Source organism: Sarcophilus harrisii, chromosome 6 (assembly GCF_902635505.1).
Source record: "Sarcophilus harrisii chromosome 6, mSarHar1.11, whole genome shotgun sequence".
In the NCBI taxonomy this organism is placed as follows: Eukaryota; Metazoa; Chordata; class Mammalia; order Dasyuromorphia; family Dasyuridae; genus Sarcophilus; species Sarcophilus harrisii.
Window position 1 is genome coordinate 47,424,064 of NC_045431.1, and position 18,320 is coordinate 47,442,383.

Here is an 18,320-nt window from a genome sequence, read left to right on the forward strand (position 1 = left end):
ACAGCTGATGAAACCCTCAAAGGTCAAGTGACATGCCATTTCAAGAGACTAGTTTTATTTAGCAGACCTGAAACAATGACTGATCTATTTCTATATATAACATGCTGTTATGAATTGCTCCAATGTTGTAAAGGTTTCTTTACTAGCTATTTCTTGTTTTGATCTTTTATCTTTGTTTATTTGACAAATGGTTACTGAAATTGTGGGGCAAGAACAAAATTAGAAACAGAGGGAATGCATGTCATTTCTGATTTGGGGGTGTTTAAATGGTTACAACAAACATGTATTCATGAGATTGCCAGTGGAATCCACACTAATGATTTCAATCCTGGAAGGAACTTCTAATATCAAAATTGTATGCACTAGTAAAAAAAATATGTGAAATATATTTTGACTTAGAAAGTTGTGACTTCCCCAGGTTTACATGGTCAATGTGTACAAGGAAGAACCTGAAATCATTTCTTATATGAAGATGTACTATGGTGCCTCTATAATTATTTAGACACATTGTTCTGTCAATTTTTTAGAGGAACTCATATAAAATAATATTTCTCTAATTTGTTCTTCATCATCTTTTATTGTCCTCTGATATTTTTATTTTTCCCAATGAAGATGTAAGCCTCTTTTCACTTTTTGCTCTTAGTTTTTCTTCACTTATGGAAAAAGTTTGGGAGCAGAGGATGCAAATCTTAGACAAAATAAAATAGAATTTGAGAGTCTAGAAGAAAGAATATGCTCTATTTATAATTTTAAAGGGGAATAAATCACATGTGGCTCAGAAAGAAAAGCCCCTGCAATAAATTTTATACAAAATATCATAAATTTAAACCTATTGCTGAAATTTGTGATAGATAAAATTATATAGGAAAAGTAAGACAAGAAGGGTACCTTCTTATCTATCCTCAGTCCTTATATAATAAGGCTTTTGTAATGATCACATGTAATAAATAACATACATAAATTATTTTTGCAAATTTTAAAGCATATGAAAACATTTAGTAACAGCATAAGAGAATTCTAGAAGATTCTTAGCTGAAGGAAATAACATAGCATTTGAAATTGTTAAGAAAATATATATGATTTATTTTGTTGAGGTAGGAGTTACTTTGTCTTCGAAAAACTGTACAATCAATATATTTAAGGTAGAGAATAGTTAATAATGTTGTTGTCATAATTGAACTGGACCAAATGTTGATAGAGATAAAATAAAGTTAGTTTGCATAGAAAATTAAATTTATAATATCTGAGAGAAAAGAGATAAATCCACATTGTCCTCCCCTATTATGACTAGGTAAGAAACTTGGAGAACAAGGTAGAACATATAATGGGAAGATATTATTATCTCCCTAGTTTTAGATTCATATCAAAACTTGTAGAGAATTTGGATTGAATCTAAAAGAAAACAGTAAAAAAATTTTAAAGGCCTAAAAAACATCAAAAACTTTGAGAAATTTATTCTACTGAAAAAAATGGCAAGATGATGTTTATACATATAAAAGGCTATTGTAGGGACAAGATAATATTCTTCATTCAAATGTAAAATTAAATGGTAATAAGATTGCCTTAAATTGTAGGAGAAGCTATTTTATTAACTTCATGAAATTAACTTCATGAAAAAATAATCAAAAACATAAATACTCTTTGTACTTTGCATGTGTGTATGTGTGCATGTGTGCAGGAAGAGAATTAAAAACCTAGGAATTTAGATGCATTTGAGTTTTTTCTCCTTAATTTTGAGATGAAGTACTGAGGCCCAAAGAATTAAGTGATTTAGTCAAAATTACAATTATCAAATAGTATATTTGGAAGTCAGTTTCAGGTTCTGTTATTTCAAATCCTGATTTTTTTCCTTTTATCATCATGCTGGCAATATTTTATTATGTAAAAATGATTTTCATCAATTGTTACTATATATGCAATATATTTGAAAAATATTACCAGTTACATCTTTTCAAATTCCCCTAAGTACTTCAAGTTCATCAAAAATGAAAGCATTGTTATTCTAAATAAAATCACCTTTTTGTTTCTTAAATAATATTATTGCCAGAAAAAAATTATTGCATTAATTTTTATATAAAAGAGACAGTTGGTACTGCTTTATTACACTAGCTTATGATTTTTTTTAACTCACTTAACATGATTACTACTTAATAGTATAGTTTGAGATCTATTATGGCTATATTACCTTCCTTCACATATTATTTTTAAAATCTTATTTCCTTGCTATTTTTGGCCTTTTTTCTATTCTAGATATAATATGTTATTATTTTTTCTAGTTGTATAAAATATCTTGGTAGTTTAATTGGTGTGGCATTGAATAAGTATATTAATTTCGGTAGAACTGTCAATTTTTATTATATTGGTTTAGCTGACCTATAAGCAATTAATATTTTTCTGATAATTTTTAAATTATCAAAACATTACTATTTTTGAATTTTTTGCAAATGAATTGTGTAATTCATAATTATCATGCAGCTCTGGTATTGGCTAAAAATAGAATTAGTGGAATAGGAATCAGTGAAATAAGAAAAAGTAAATAGAATCAGAGGAATAGATTAAGTACACAATATATTTTACTAACTAACCAGAATAATTTAGTGCTCCATAAACCCAAAGAGTCAAGCTTTGGGGATAAAAAGTTATTGTTCAAAAAAAAATGGGGAGGTGGAGCCAAGATGGCAGAGTAAAGGCAGGAACTTGCCCAAACTCTGCCCCAAACTGCTCTAAATTCTTTTAAATAATGATGCTAACCAAATTTTAGAGCATCAGAACACCCAAAAAAGATGGAGTACAACATTTTCCAGTTGAAGGCAACTTAGAAGCACAGCAGAAAAGATGGAAGTCTAGCATGCAGCTGGGACCCAGCACAAGCCCCTGACCTCTGAATCAGTGGCAGTATTGATGATTTCCAGAGCCCTCAGTCCTGAGATACCAAAGAGAACCTGGGAGGTCAGCAGAAAAGGTCTGTGAAACCAGAGTGGTAACTCAATGTGTAATTTCAGCTCCAGACCCAACCCCAGGGTCATCAAAATGGGATCTCTGAATCAGCTGCAGTGCTAGAAGCTACTGGACTTCTCAGCTTGGGGACTCCCAAGGTCAGTGGAGAGGGTCTGTGGCAATGAGGTGGGAGTCTGGTTTCCAGTCCTCTTGCAACAACCCCACTCAGTAGAGCCCCAACCACTGCCAGCACATTAGATCCTACAGCTACAGTGGAGTAGGGACACACCTAACAGCTCCAAGACAGAAAAGAGTGCTTGTGCTTAGATTCCTAGAAGGATTTCTGAAAACAGCTGCACAAAACCCTGAAGCTTGGAACAGTGCACCCTTCACCTTGGAAACAAAGCCCCTACTTTAACAAAAATTTAAAAGCTAAATAATAGATTAGGAAAATGAGCAGACAACAACAACAAAAAAAGTTTCTTACCATTGAAAGTTATTATAGTGAAAAGGAAGATCAAACCCACTCAGAAGATAATAACAAAGTCAAAATTACTACATCCTATGCCTCTAAAAAAAATAAGAATTGGGCTTAGGCTACAGGAGAACTCAAAAAAAAAATTTTGATAACCAAGTAAGAGAGAGAGAATAAAAATTAAGGAAAGAATCGAGAGACTACAAAAGGAAATACAAAAGGCTAATGAGGAGAAGAATGCCTTAAAAAGCAAATTTGGTTAATTGGGAAAGGTACAAAGGTCACTGAGGAAAATTGTAAAGTTTGGGCTAGCTCCCTGGAGGCCTCAGGATCAGCCAGAGTCAGGATAAGTAAAAGTCCTTGGTCTTTAGGAGGAGAAGGAGGCAAACTTCCAGGGATTTAGCCAAAGATCTCTTCTCAATTCTGAAGTCCAGAATCTCCACCTTTCTTCTTCTCATCCTGCTGCCAAGTAACTCTGGCTTGTCTCACCCCACCCTCTAATCCTTGTCTACAATTATCTTAAAGCCAAACATTGAGCCAGCAAAAAACAGTGAGAAGAACCATTTTTTCCAAACACATGCTAATTGAATCATTGTCTTATATGGATTAGGTAATTAGCCTTAGGTGCTTTGTTGTCTGATTCAAGTACACCTTTTCATAGTTTCAGCCCTTTACATCTCCCACTTTCTTTTGTTTTAGAACACAGGTGGCCCCGTCCTCCCTGACTTCTCAGGAAAGGAGGTGAAAAACACCAAAGGGAAGTGGGGAGTCAAAGCAGATATTGTTAGAGGGTTTCTGGGCTGAAGAGTCTTACTAGAACAGGTATGCACGTACCCATCAGCATGGGAGATATTACACAAGCACATAGCAATAAAGCACAGGCTATTAGTGATGATTCTCCCCACAGTCAGTGCAATCTCAATGTGGTGTAACAAACATGAATTATACATGCAAATAGTAAAATAATAAACAATATGAATCAACATGGTATTGTAAAAGATTTCCAGAAGTCCTAGAAGGAGGGTATTTAAATAACGATCACATATATGCCTTCTTCAGCAGCCAAGAGATAGTCCAAAACCAATCTATTGTTCATGCTTCACATGTCAGGGAATCCAAAGGTCCCTAGAAGTTTTTGATGTCCTGCAACAGTCTTTTAATGTGTTAGGGAATCCAATGATTCTTGAGGGTTTTCATGTCCTATAACAGTCTTATCATGTCAAAGGGATTCCAATGATTCCTGAGGGTTTTGAAGTCCTGCATTAGTCTCATTAACAATTTTTTATGTCCATAAGTCAATTACCATAACTGCCAGGCTCTTTCAGTGGTAGGCACAGTCAGCAATGGAACCACCTGATGTTTCTTGGGTCTTCTCCTTCATTTCAAGGGGCTGCTCCATCTCTCTGCAATGGACAAAGTGAATATGGCTCATATGCACCCATCTGAATCCTTCTCCATCTGTAGAGATACAAGCAAACCCTCTCCCCCAAGCAGTTAACCTGTCTGGTCCCTTCCATTCACCACTTTCTGGGTCTCTCCACATCACCTGGTGATTATCTAAAAATAGTAGAGCTGCTTGCACTGGACACTGCCCTTCCAGTGGGTTATAAAACCTGTCTGCTGGAGCCAGTGCATCTTTGTCAAAATCAAGAAGTTAATAATATAAAGGGCTAGATTTAGAAGTTCTCTAGGGTTACCTGTGGATCCCCCTTTCTTTTGTTTTTGGAGGAGTGTCTTAATGTCTCTGTTTCTCCTCTCTACTATTCCTGTCCTTGAGGATTAAAAGGGATGCCAGTGGGGTGTAAAATCTTATACTATGCACAAAAGTGTGCAAAGTGTTTAGAAGAATATGCAGGTCCATTATCTGTTTTTATTGCTTGTGGCACACTCCTAATTGCAAATTGCTTGTATAAGGAATTCAGTGACCACTCAGGCTGTCTCTTTTTCTGTTAGTATTGCAAAAGTGAATCCTGAAAAAGTGTCCATCACAACATGGACAAAAGACAGATGACCAAAAGCTTTATAATGGGTCACATTCATTTGCCAAATTTTATTGGGCCTTAAACCACGAGGGTTCTTCCCTGGAGGGAGTGTAGGAGCATGGAAAGGAAGGCAAGCTGTACAGGCTTTTACTATGCTCCTAGCTTCCTCTCTTGTTTTTCCAAATTGTAAACGTAAAGCTCGAGCAGCCTGATGATATTTAGAATGAGATTCTTGGGCTTCCTAAAATAAAGGAGTATTGGCCAACATGGTTAGAAGGCAATCTGTCTTTGAATTACCATCAAAAATAGGACCTGGGAGTCCACTATGAGAGTGGACATGCAAGATATAAATCTTACCTGGATGCTTTGTCACTTGTTCTTGAAGTTCCTTAAAGAGCTGATATATATTAGAGGCTACAAATTTTATTTGGGCTGTGGCAATTCTTTGTACCACACCTACTGAATAGGCCAAATAAAATATTATATTTATATCTTCTGGATAATTAGTAAGCGCTAGAATGATTGCATACAATTCATTCTGCTGAGTGGACTGAAAAGGAGTTCTGACTACTCTCTATAGTTAAGTCATGAGAATGTACAGCACAAATCTTGAAGAAAAGGTTTCTAAAGTTCCTCTTAAAGATAGTTGGTCCTTTAAGAGGAACTTTTGAAACCTTTTCTTCAAGAATCCATTGCCAATTATGTAATAATTTGGTTATCTTTAAAAGAGATGCATGTGTAAAATTTGGAGTTCTGGCCAATAAAATTTGCCACTCTGGGATGGTTTCACAGCATACATTAATTTGTGCATTAGTATAAAAGGTGTATATCTTGTCAGATCTTATCCCAGATAATTGTACTGCATGATTAATGGCCTTTAGTAAAATTCTAGCCACAAGTACTGGGAAAGAAGTAAGGCTTTTTTCTGGTTGTGCTAAGGAGGTTCACCCATTCTATCACACTGTCTCCTTGATGAAGGACTGCTATGGGTGCCTCTTTTGTAACAAAGATTGATATTTCAAAGGGTTTTTGAGTGACTCTCTGAACCACATTGGATAAAGCCAGTTCAACTTCTCTCTAAGCCTCTTGGGCTTCTTTTCTAAGCTGGTGTGATGAGTTTAAAGCACCTAACCCCTTAAAATGTTATATAATGGTTGCAATTGATAGGTAGTCAAACTTAAAACTGGACACATCCATTGGATATCTCCTATCAATTTCTGAAAGTCATTTAAGGTGTTTAGCTTATCTGTTCTTAAGGAAAGTTTTCATATCCTAAATATTAAAAAGGAGCATGTCTTTGAATTTTTTCTGGAGCTATGTGCAATTTACAGTTCCTTGGTGTTTCTATGGTCTTTTATAGACATGCTTCTAACATTTGTTTCTCAAGTGCACATCCTAATATATCATCCATGTAACATAATAACATTACTTTTGGAAATGGTTTTCTTACTGGAGTAAGAGCAGTGGCAACATACATTTGACACATAGTAGGGCTGTTTTTTCATTCCCTGTGACAAAACTTCCAGTCATATCTTTTATAACGTTTAGCTAAGTTAATGCTGGGCACTGAAAAGTGCCCTCCTTATCTTGAGGGATAGAATAGAAACAATCCTTAATGTCTATAACCCAAAGAGGCCATTCTCTAGGTAACTGCATAGAAGATGGAAGTCCAGGCTGAAGAGTTCCCATAGTTTCCATATGTTCTTTACTTTTCTTAAATCAGTCAACATCCTCCATTTTCCAGATTTCTTTCTTACAACAAATACAGGGGAATTCCAAGGACTTAGAGAAGATTTTAAGTGTCTTTGGTCAATTTGTTCCTGTACTATATCTAATAAGGCCTGAATTTATTGTTACCTAAGGGCCACTGTTCTATCCACACTGGTGTATCAGTTTTCCATCGGATAGGAACAGGTGAAAGTGTTGGCAGGCCTTCAACAGCAGCCCTGCCTAAAAAACTGAAGTATTCATCTATAATCCTAATTGTTGTAAAATGTCTCTTCCCCACAGAATGATGGGATTTTTTCAACTATAAAAGGAGTAAAAACTCCTATTTTGCCTTCAAAAATCCATCTGATAGGGGTAGCACTAACTTCAGCCTCTATTGATCTTCCTATGCCAGACCCGTAGCTGTCTGCCTTTACCTTTGGCCAGTGCCTGGGCCAGTTGGCACCTCTAATGACTGTGTGATCTGCACCTGTGTCTACTATTCCTTCTAATGGTATGCCATTTATATAGATAGGGAGCATAGGACAGTCAGCTGTAACTGCTGCAGTCCAGAATATTCCTGGATATTTTGCTTGGAGTCAGAATCTGGGAAACTATCACCATATTGCTTATCAGGAGTCTGTATCAGTAAACCTGATGCTGATATTTCTCCAGATTGATAAGTCACACATTGTCTACTTGTATTAATGACTGGGATATTATCTACACATTCCACAGTTTCCCACTCAGTGTATGGATCTTTTGTAAGTACTTTCAGGAGGTGAAATGGTTAAGCCTATTGTGCCTGGAGGCAAAAGATCCATAAGCTGGAGAGGAACAGATTTCATCTCTCCAGGGGGTATCTCAATTATCCCAGGTGCAAACAACTTTATTGTCCGCAATTGTAATCCCTTTCTCCCATCATGTTGCTTCTTGGATGATTGGTCATGTCTGAGTACTGAACTTCTAAAGGTTCTCTGGGTGTAGCATCAGCTGCCATCATGACCCAAGAATTTTTGCCTTGGGCCCTGGGGCTGGTCCCCTCATCCCATTTCCCTGAATCAGTCTACATTCTGATGCCCAGTGGAAACTTCTGTTGTATTTTGGACATGGGGTTTTAGATCTTGTTCTCCCACTCTATTTTCTCACTCAGTCTCTATGCCAACATTGAGCTTTCAGATGCCCTACTTTACCATATTGAAAATATTGATGAGTCTCTCTGGAAGTCCCTTGCCAAAAGGGACCCTGTCTTCCCATCTTCAGATCTTGGGAAGTCTGCATCTTAGCCTGTGTATAAGAGGTATTTGTGCCTACTGTGGCACAGCGTCTTATGATCTCCTCTAAAGGAGGATCCTTGTATAGTCCTAGTATAATTCTTTTATAAACCTCATTCCCATTTTCTTTAGCAAGTTGCCTTATCATAATTTCTGTTGCTGCAAATTTCATCATTAGTTCGTATGACAGCTGTCTGCCAACATCCCACAAAATCAGCAAAGGATTCATTTGTCCCTTTTGCTATTTTCATGAAGGCGTCTCCCCTGTTCTGTTTCCCTGGGATAAAACCCCATGCTTTGATAGCAGGAGAAGCAATTTGCTCATATGGTGCTATGGTGGGTATGCTGCTATGGTGGGCTTCTATCCTACAAAGTTCACTGTATTTAGAGAGACACAACAAGTTTTGTCCAGGTTCTAAGCATGTCCTTGTTATAGATTTCCAGTCACTAGAGAATAAAATTTCCTAAATCAAATTCTGTAATAACATCTTAACATAAGATGATATAGTCCCATAAAGAGTGCAAGCCTTTTTTAGGTCTTTGATGATTTCTAGATTAAAAGGAGTATATCTTCTGCTTTCTTGACCTGAAGAGTCAAGCTGTTCAATTATATAATACAATTCTATTCTCAAATCAGCTGTATTCTGCCCTTTCTCTTTGGCTTTAAGTAGTGCCTTTTGTAATCTAGTCATAGGAGGGGGTAATTGGGAGAGTTGGTGATGTCACTGCCCCGGCCACTCCTCCTCCTCCTTCCACCCAGGAAAGTGAAGTTGATGGGGGAGAGTGAAGGACCTGCTGGGGTGTAGGTGGAGTTGAAGCTGGGCTGTGGAGTGAGAATCATATTCTTTTAATTCCCCATCCCCTCTGCTGAGATTTCCATTAATTTCTCCCTTCTCTTCCTCTTTCTCCTCACACTTCCTCATCTGTCTGTTCTTAAAACTTTTCTTTTTTCTATAACTTGGGGGATTCTCTAAGGCAAATTGTATGAAGTTATACATATAGAGTGTTTCCTTAGAAATTGAATCAGAACCTTTATCATTGTGATATTCACATAGTTGATCTTTCACTAATTTCCAATTATCTGCCTCTATTTCTTCTTCCTTGAAGAACCAAGGGGACATGCATTCTAATGTATGCCCAAGTCCATCAATCTGCTCCCAAGTTACAATCAAACCTTGCCTCTTTAATAGTCTAAGTATGCTTTCTATAGAGCTCCTTTGGGGTGGGAGTGGGGATGGAGGTAGGGGAAAATCTTTTCCTAATGTCTGTCCCATTTCAGCTAGAAAATGAGAGTTCCTAGTTTAGCTCTTTAAAAAGTAAGTTCTATATTTGTCTATTAAAATACTCACCCTGTTTCCTGGTCACTAGGGACTTCTTCAGCGAAATTAGTGTCCTTAGTCCACATTGAATGCCAAACTGTAAAGTCTGGGCTAATCCTTGGGGGCTTCAGGGTCATCCAGTGTCAAGATAAGTAAAAATTCTTGGTCTTTAGGGGGAGAAGCAGGCAAATTGCCAGGGGTTTAGCCAAAGATCTTGTCTCGATTCTTGAATGCAGAATTTCCATTTTTCTCCTCCTCAGCCTGCTGCCAAGTAACTCTGGCTTGTCTTACACCACCCTCTAATCCTTGCCTCTGATTATCTTAATGCCAAACATTGATCCAGCACCAAACAGTGAGAAGAGCCATTTTTCCAAACATATGCTAATAGAGTCATCGTCTTATATTGAATAGGTAATTAGCTTTAAGTGCTTGGTTGTCTGATTCAAGTACACCTTTTCATAGTTTCAGCCCTTTACAGAAAATAATTCCTTAAAAAATAGAATTGAGCAAATGAAAACTAATGACTTTATGAGAAATAAATTTTAAAAATAACATGATGTGAAATAGCTTATTGGAAAAACAACCTCTTGGAAAGCTTATCCAGGAAATATCATTTGAAAATTGTTGATCTTACTGAATGTCATGATAAAGAAAAAAGAGCACAGACATCATCTTTAAAGAAAATACCAAGGAAAATTATCCTGATATTTTCGAACCAGAGGGTAAAATATAAATTGAAAGAATCCATTGATCAACTTCTAAAAGAGATCAGCAAAATTAAAAAAAAATAGGAATATTATAGCCAAATGTGGGAACTCCCAGGTCAAGGGGAAAATATTGCAAACATCCAGAAAGAAACAATTCAAGTATAGTGGAACCACAATCAGTTTAACCTAAGATTTATCAGCATCTACATTAAAGGACCAGAGGACTTGCAATGTGATATTCCAGAGAGCAATGGAGCTAGGATTGTAACCAAGAATCCCCTGCTCAACACAACTGAGTATACTCCTTCACAGGAAAAAGTAGTCATTTAATGAAACAGAGGATTTTCAAGTATTTTTGAAGAAAATATTTGATTTTCAAATGGAGGACTCTGGAGCAGCATAAGGAGGTATGAACAAGTGATATCATCAGGGACTTAATAAGGTTTATATGTGTACATTCCTACATGGGAGGATGACACTTGTAACTCATTAGAACGTTTTCACTATTAGGGCAGTTACAAAAAGGTATATATAGTCAGAGGATAGGGTGTGAGCAGAACATGAAGGGATTAAAAAAAAAAAGAGAGAGTCACGTTGTAATAGAAAGAACAGTGGCTTCTAAATTAGAACACAAGTTCAAATCATTCTTATGATTTACAATTATTATCTCATTTAATCCTTATAATTTACTTCCTCTGTGACTTTGAGCAATTCATTTGACCTCCCTGAATCTTGATTTCCTTGAACATTAAATAAGGTGCTGAGCTGGTCCATGATACTATAACTACATTAGTAGGGTGATGATTCTGTGGCTATAATATTTCTAAAGTTATTTCCAGGTCTAATAATGTTATCCTATAAGAACACTGAAGTAGGGAATTGTAGATAAACCCCTGTGTCTGTGGCCCAACATAGGAATTTACAGACATTCACATTTTGTTTAACCCAAAGTGTTTGTCATCCACTGCAAACATTTGTAATGGCAGCCAGATGTGAGCTCAAGATTTTGAATCCACAAACCAAAACATATGTATTTGAAACAAATGTATTGGTAAAACATTCTACAGAGTAAAACATTTATGTTTTGAAGTAATTAGTTCTTTTACAAACTTTATTGTCATGATTTTCCCCTGATTTTTAGATTTGTTTCCTAACAGTATGAATTTTAAATTTAGATGTTATTATTATGCAAAATATATTGAAAACTTGACATTTAAAGTGAATGCTAATTTATCTAATATTAATTGCGAAATATTTAATGAAATAAATAATGAAATAAAAAAAAGAATACGAAGGGCTACTTTGGGCCATAGCAAATGTAAAAAAAAAAAATTCAAAGCAAGTTTCTCTATTAGAATATTATTGTTCTCTGGAAATAATGGCAAGGATGCTCTCAGAAAGAAAAAAAAAAACCTGGAAAATTCTTCATGAACAAAGTGAATATACTATATAGAAAGTAATAGTCATGTTCTAGGATGATCAGTTATAAATGACTATTATTCTCAGTAATATAATTATCAACAACTATTCTGAAGGACTTTTGTTGAAAAATGCTATCCATACCCAGATAAGTAACTGATGATGTTAGAATATAGATCTAAGCATTCTCTCTCTCTTTCTCTTTCTTTCTCTCTCTGTATTTTAACTTAATTTTTCTTGATGGTTTTTAATTTTCATTAAAGTGGGAGACCTATGTTTTCTTTCACAACTTGACTTTAATGGAAATGTTTTGCATAACTTCATATGTGGTTTATTAATTGTTGTTGAAGACAATGGAGAGAACCTAGATACAAAAAATATTAAAACAAATGTAAAAATATTGTTTTGAATGCAACTGGGGAATTATTAAATTAATTAATTGATTGATTAAAAACTTTAAAAAGAAAGGTTTTAAAGAGAAAAATTCAACAAGTACCTGACTCATTAAATAACAATTAAAAAAAGGGGAGGGGGGAAATACAGAAAAACTGGAAAACAGAACGGTAGAAACTAGGTATAAACTAACATCTCACACAATATGCAAAAGCAAAGGCAAAATGGATATATGAATTGGGCGTAAAGAGTGATACCATAAGCAAATTAAGAAAGGATGAAATACCCATAAGATCTTTGGATAAAAGAGGAATTTAGGATGAATATTACAAAAAATACATGGGGCAAAATAATAATAGAAAATTTAAAAGCAATGCAACCAGAATTAAAAGCAAAGTGGAAAATGTAGGGGAAACTTTATAATAAGCATCTCTGATAAGAGTATCATTACTCAGATATGTAGGAAATGGAATACAGTTTATAAGAATGCATATCATTTGCCATTTGATGTGCCATCAAAATTATATAATGGTAGTTTTAATATAAAGAAATAAAAGATATCTCTAATCACATACAATACTGCAAAACTTGATTAAGAAAAGAAACTCAGGTTAAAAAATAAACAAACTTTGAAATGCCATCTCTTTACCATCAAATGTAGTAGTAACAAAATCTGGAAAAAAAATGATCAAAATTGGAGATGTGGGAAAACTGAGACAATGAGTACTCTTGTTGGAGTTGTAAACTGATCTAACCATTCTGGTGAGGATTGTTGTCCAAAGTGCTAAGAATTTGTGCATACTCTTTGATCCAGCAATAGAACTACTTAAGTCTATATTCCAAAGAGATTTTATTTTAAATTGAGGTGAAAGAAGAACCTATTTATATAAAAATATTTATAGCAATCTTATTGTGGTGGTTAAGAATCGGAAATTAAGGAGATGTCCATGAATTGGGGAATGGTTGAATAAGTTATGGTATATAATCATAATGAAATATCAGTATGATATAGAAAATGACAACAGAGTGATTTAAGAAAACCTGCAAAAAATTAACATGAACAGATTTAGAGTGAAGTGAGCAGAACCTATAGGACATTGTACACAATAACAGCATTATTGCATGATGGACAACTATAATTTATTTAGCTATTCTCAGCAATACAGTGACCCACATTAATCCCAAAGAACTCATGATGAAAAATGCTGACTTCATGAAAAATACTGGCAATGATTCACTAGAAGCTTAGAGGCTGCAGTGTTGAAATCCAATTACTGATCATTTATTTAGTGACATCTATCATTATTTTTACCTGGATTGATGTCCTTAATTGTATGATTGCAATAAACCTTTCTCAGCTCTAGGGATATGTAAGCCATTTTGAAGAATATCTCTACAGATAAACAAGACAAGTTTTTAAAATGTTGTATTTCTAAGGATAATTCTCTCCTTATTCCCTGAAAATAGTGCATATAAGCTAGGTTTATTACATAAATCACAGACTAAATAGTCCATCAGTCTTCAGGATACTTCAGCTCTTTGTACATTATTTGTTAATTTATGGAATAATCAAGGAGATCTAGAGATTTTGAAAATATGAATTTCTGAGTATAGCTAAAATATGAATGAAACTGTCAAGTCCAGCAAATATTAGAAAAAAAATTTGTTTGTTTTTTCCAGTTTTATTTGACCAATGCTTAAACGTTCATTTGTAGGTTTTCACTAGATATGTACTCTTTGACAAGTACTACTTCAAATAAAGTGTGCTTACGATGAAGCAATTTCACAATCATAAGAAAATTGATCAAATATATTTAACTATGATTTCCTTGATATGAATGTTCTTTTTACTGGTACATATGACAATTTCTCTAAATTCATGTCCATATATCATTGTATAATCTCAGTAATGGATCTACCTAATAAAAATATAAAATGTTATAATGTCTCTATGATATTTTTAAGAATTTTTTTTAATTTGCAAACCTTTCCCAGTGAAATTGAATGACTTGAATAGTTTGAACTTTTTCTTCTCCAATAAATATTTTTATATATGTTTTTATTATGGGTTTGAGAACTAAAATAAACTTAAGTTTTCACAATAGAATTATTGCCTTCAGTATGCAGACAGGCAGGAATTTAGGGGGATAGGGGAATAGACAAAAGTACCTTTTCAGTATTTCTGAAAACACAACATATAAATGACAAACATTATTTGTAGAATGGACTTTAAATATGTTAAAACAGCAATTTATTTTATTAATATGGCATAGTTCAAAGACATTTGAAGCTGGAATCTCTGGTCTCCCACTTATTATATGTATACAATTGAAAAAAAAATCACTTATCTCTCTAATTCTCAGCTTCCTCACCTATAATATGGTACTAGGTTGAAACAACAACAGGGATGCAACAACAATAACAACTAAAAAATATCTAAGCTACTGATTTATACCTCTGTCCATGACCATATGGTTAATGAGTTAATAAGGTTAATCAGAAGATGATTCAGGATATGAAATCTAACTCATTTCAGAAATTGTCCATTTTTTCAAACATGATTCCAAACTATTATTTTTTGATGAAAAAAAGTTATGAAATACCCTTCTTTGAAATTAACAATTATTCTGATTGGTAATTATCTATAATACATAGAGGTAAATATTATTTCAATGGCAATAACAACTAGTAACATTCTATAGGAACTCAGTTTTTGATGTAATGATTTTAAATGATTGAATATTTTGTCTTATAAAAACTATTGAAGAAGACTATATCTTCATGGTGTTTTATGCTATTCTCTCTCTTTTAATTGCCTTTGGGGCAAGGGGGAATTTTTGTACTAAAAAAAAAAAAAGTTTTCATTCAGCAACTATTCATATTTTTCTCTCCCTTGCCCTTTCTAAGTTGGTCTGAGTTCAGCTCCACCCTTTTTATTTTCTGGGTTAGAGACTTCTTTTATTAGGGTCATTGACTCACATCTCTTTCATGTACTCTCTTTCAGTATGGAAAAGTTTCCAAATCATTCTGGCTCCTTTATCAGTATAAGAAATGTTGGATCACAGTTGCTCTCCTATCAGTGTTTGGCACATTCACTCATTCATTTTGGCAGCTGTTGTCACTCCTATTTTTTTCCCACTTGCTTTAAGAGATGTATCCTTCCCATAAATGGCCATGGTAAATTTTCAAGCTTTTCCTTACATTCAATTGCAAGATTTTTTAAAAGAATATTTCTAACACTGAAGGTCCGAAATTTTAAATATAGCTTAACTATGACTTTGATTTGGGTTTATTTTTTTTTATGCTTTAGTATGTTTGTTATGCTCTAAATCAGGACAAATTAGAGGGATTCACAATACAGGGTCCATTTTAAGAGCTACAAGATATTTTTATTGGATTTAACTTTATTTCAACTTTATTTTTCAGCTAAAATAAAGAAAATAACCTTTCTAAATAAATGGAAACCATAAAATTACATAATTTCATCTTTCATTTTATTTTTCTTCAAGAAAATCTAAAAATGACAGATTGGAATGAGATAGTAGAAGCAAAATAAGGAAACTCATATTCAATAAACTTTAAAAGAATGATATGATAGCTTTATATTCCAGTAAAGAATTTATAATTCAAGAAATTAAATCATCATTCTCTGTTGTTTGAAATACACTTTTGCCTAGAAGCAATTAGTTAGACCAGTTACCTGTGAAGTAACTTCCATTATATAATATCCATTATATAATGATATAATATCATTATATTATGATAATATAATTCTTCGGGGAATGTTGATATATTTATGATTTGTTTATAAAGGTTATGGTTTAGCCATCTTTGAAAGATGTTTCAAATACTGATTTATTTAAAAGTGTCAGATCTGTAGTCAGAGAACCATAGTTTGAATTCTGACCCTATAATTCACTATCTATGTCACAATAAGGAAATCATGTAATCTCTATTCCAGTGTTCACATTCTTTCTCTTTTCCTTCCTTCCCTCCATTCCTTCTTCTTTTATTCCTTCCTTCCTGCCTCTCTTTTTTCCTTGCTTTCTTTTTTCCCCTTTCTTACTTTCTATCTTTCTTTTTTTTTCTATTTTTCTTCCTTTTATTCATTGTAATCTCTGAAATTACAATATAATTAAATAGTTGAGACTGGAGTTGTCAGAGACTAATAACCCTTTTCAGTAGCTTAATTTCAAAATGTTAGTATTTTATTACTTTGACACCCCTCCAAAATAAGGTGTGTGTGTGTATTCATGTTGGGATATTGAGGACACTTGGGTGATAGATGAACAGCATGAAAATTACTACCAAGATGATAATGAGAATCTGTTACTTTTGCCTTCAAGAAACTATCAGCAAAAGACTTTCATTTAGCTCAGAAAGAAACATGTGGCCTTGATTCCACTTTTACACAATGATGACCTCAATGATACACATTCCACAACTCACTGGTAAGATGGAACTATCTTTGGTCTCTTGATGGATGCTTATTCAAATTTCCCAGGAGGCAAATTTCCAGAACTTTTTTTTTTTATGTGACAAGCATATGATGCAAAGCTTGAAGTATTCATGAAGTATGATCTATTTTTTATTACCTTTTCCTGTGTATTCTTTCTGAAATTTGGTAGAGATATATGATACCCTCTTATTTCCTAATTTGGAATCTTCAATTAATGCTTCCTGGGTCTTTTTTTTTTTTTTTTTGTCCAATCATGCCATTGGGATAATTTTTGACCACATAATTTTGATCTGCTTGATTTTGCAAAATTTGTTCTATAGAAGGGAGCCCCTTGGGTGTACTTTATATATATTGTCAAACAAAACATTCCTTAGATACATTTCAAATAAAGATATATTTAAATTATTCTTATAGAGACTAGGGCAAATTAGTAAGAAATTTCTCAAGTAAGGATTTTGATTTCACATTTGTGGCAAATACATAAAATATATATGTATATTTTAATTTTAAGACTGAATAGGAAGTCAATAGAAGTTTCATGTTAATACTCTTTCTTGAATAAGTTTTCTTAAATAACAATCCATCATCTACTATGGAAAGTTTTAGCCTGTTTCTTTCAATAATCACTTTGGTATATTTCAAATGAAATTTCGTACCAGAATTATAGGAAAAGTATTCAGGAAGAACAGATATAAAAATAAATAAATAAAAATTCTGCCTAAAAAACAATATCTAACAGAAAATATCCAACTATAAAATAAAAATTAATTTGCATAAAACATAACTAGAAAATTATGAAAATAAATAATATTTGTATTAAACACATTTTAGCAACTACAGCTGTAATGTATGAAAGCTGTTTAAAATTAGCAAAAAAAGATTAAAAAATGTAAAAGTTCAGAATCAAAAAAACAATTAATTTTTAAAAAATACAGAAGCTGAAACACCCATTCCATCTAATAGCTTTCTAATTGATTGCTAAGCCTCCAATCTCTACCAACTCTATTCCACTTCCTCATAGCTCCAAAAGTGACATTCCAAAACCACAGTTCTGAAAACTATATTCTACTGTTCAAAGAATTTTATAATCTGAATTCAGCCTTTCTTCCCAGGTCATATTTCTGTATTTTCTTTAAAGGAATATTATTCCTCTAAGGGGAAACCCCTGAAAAGTTATGAGGTATAATTAAATTTGACTACAACATTCAATATATGAGGGGAACTTATATGTAATCAACCTGAAATTATACCTAAGATCCACTTTATAAAATTCTTTTAAAGCAAAAAAGAGGAGTATGTATTATTCGATAAAGGTAAAGGGAAATTCCCAAAGATTCTTTAGCAGCAGAGTATCAGCCAAGTAAAACAATGAATAGTTACTGGGTCTGGAATCAGAAATCCTGCCTCATATAATTAGTCTCTGTATAACTCTGGGCAAATCATTTAAGCTTTGTATGTCTCAGTTTCCTCCATTGTAATAATAGCACCTGTGGCTCAAGATTGTTGTGAGGATCAATATGATAATAGCGATAATGTATTGAATAAATGGTTTGCATATAATAGTCACTTAATAAATGGCCATTCCTTTATCTTCACTTGAATATATTTGGGGGTGTCTTTGTTCATTTAATAATAATTATAGGCCTAG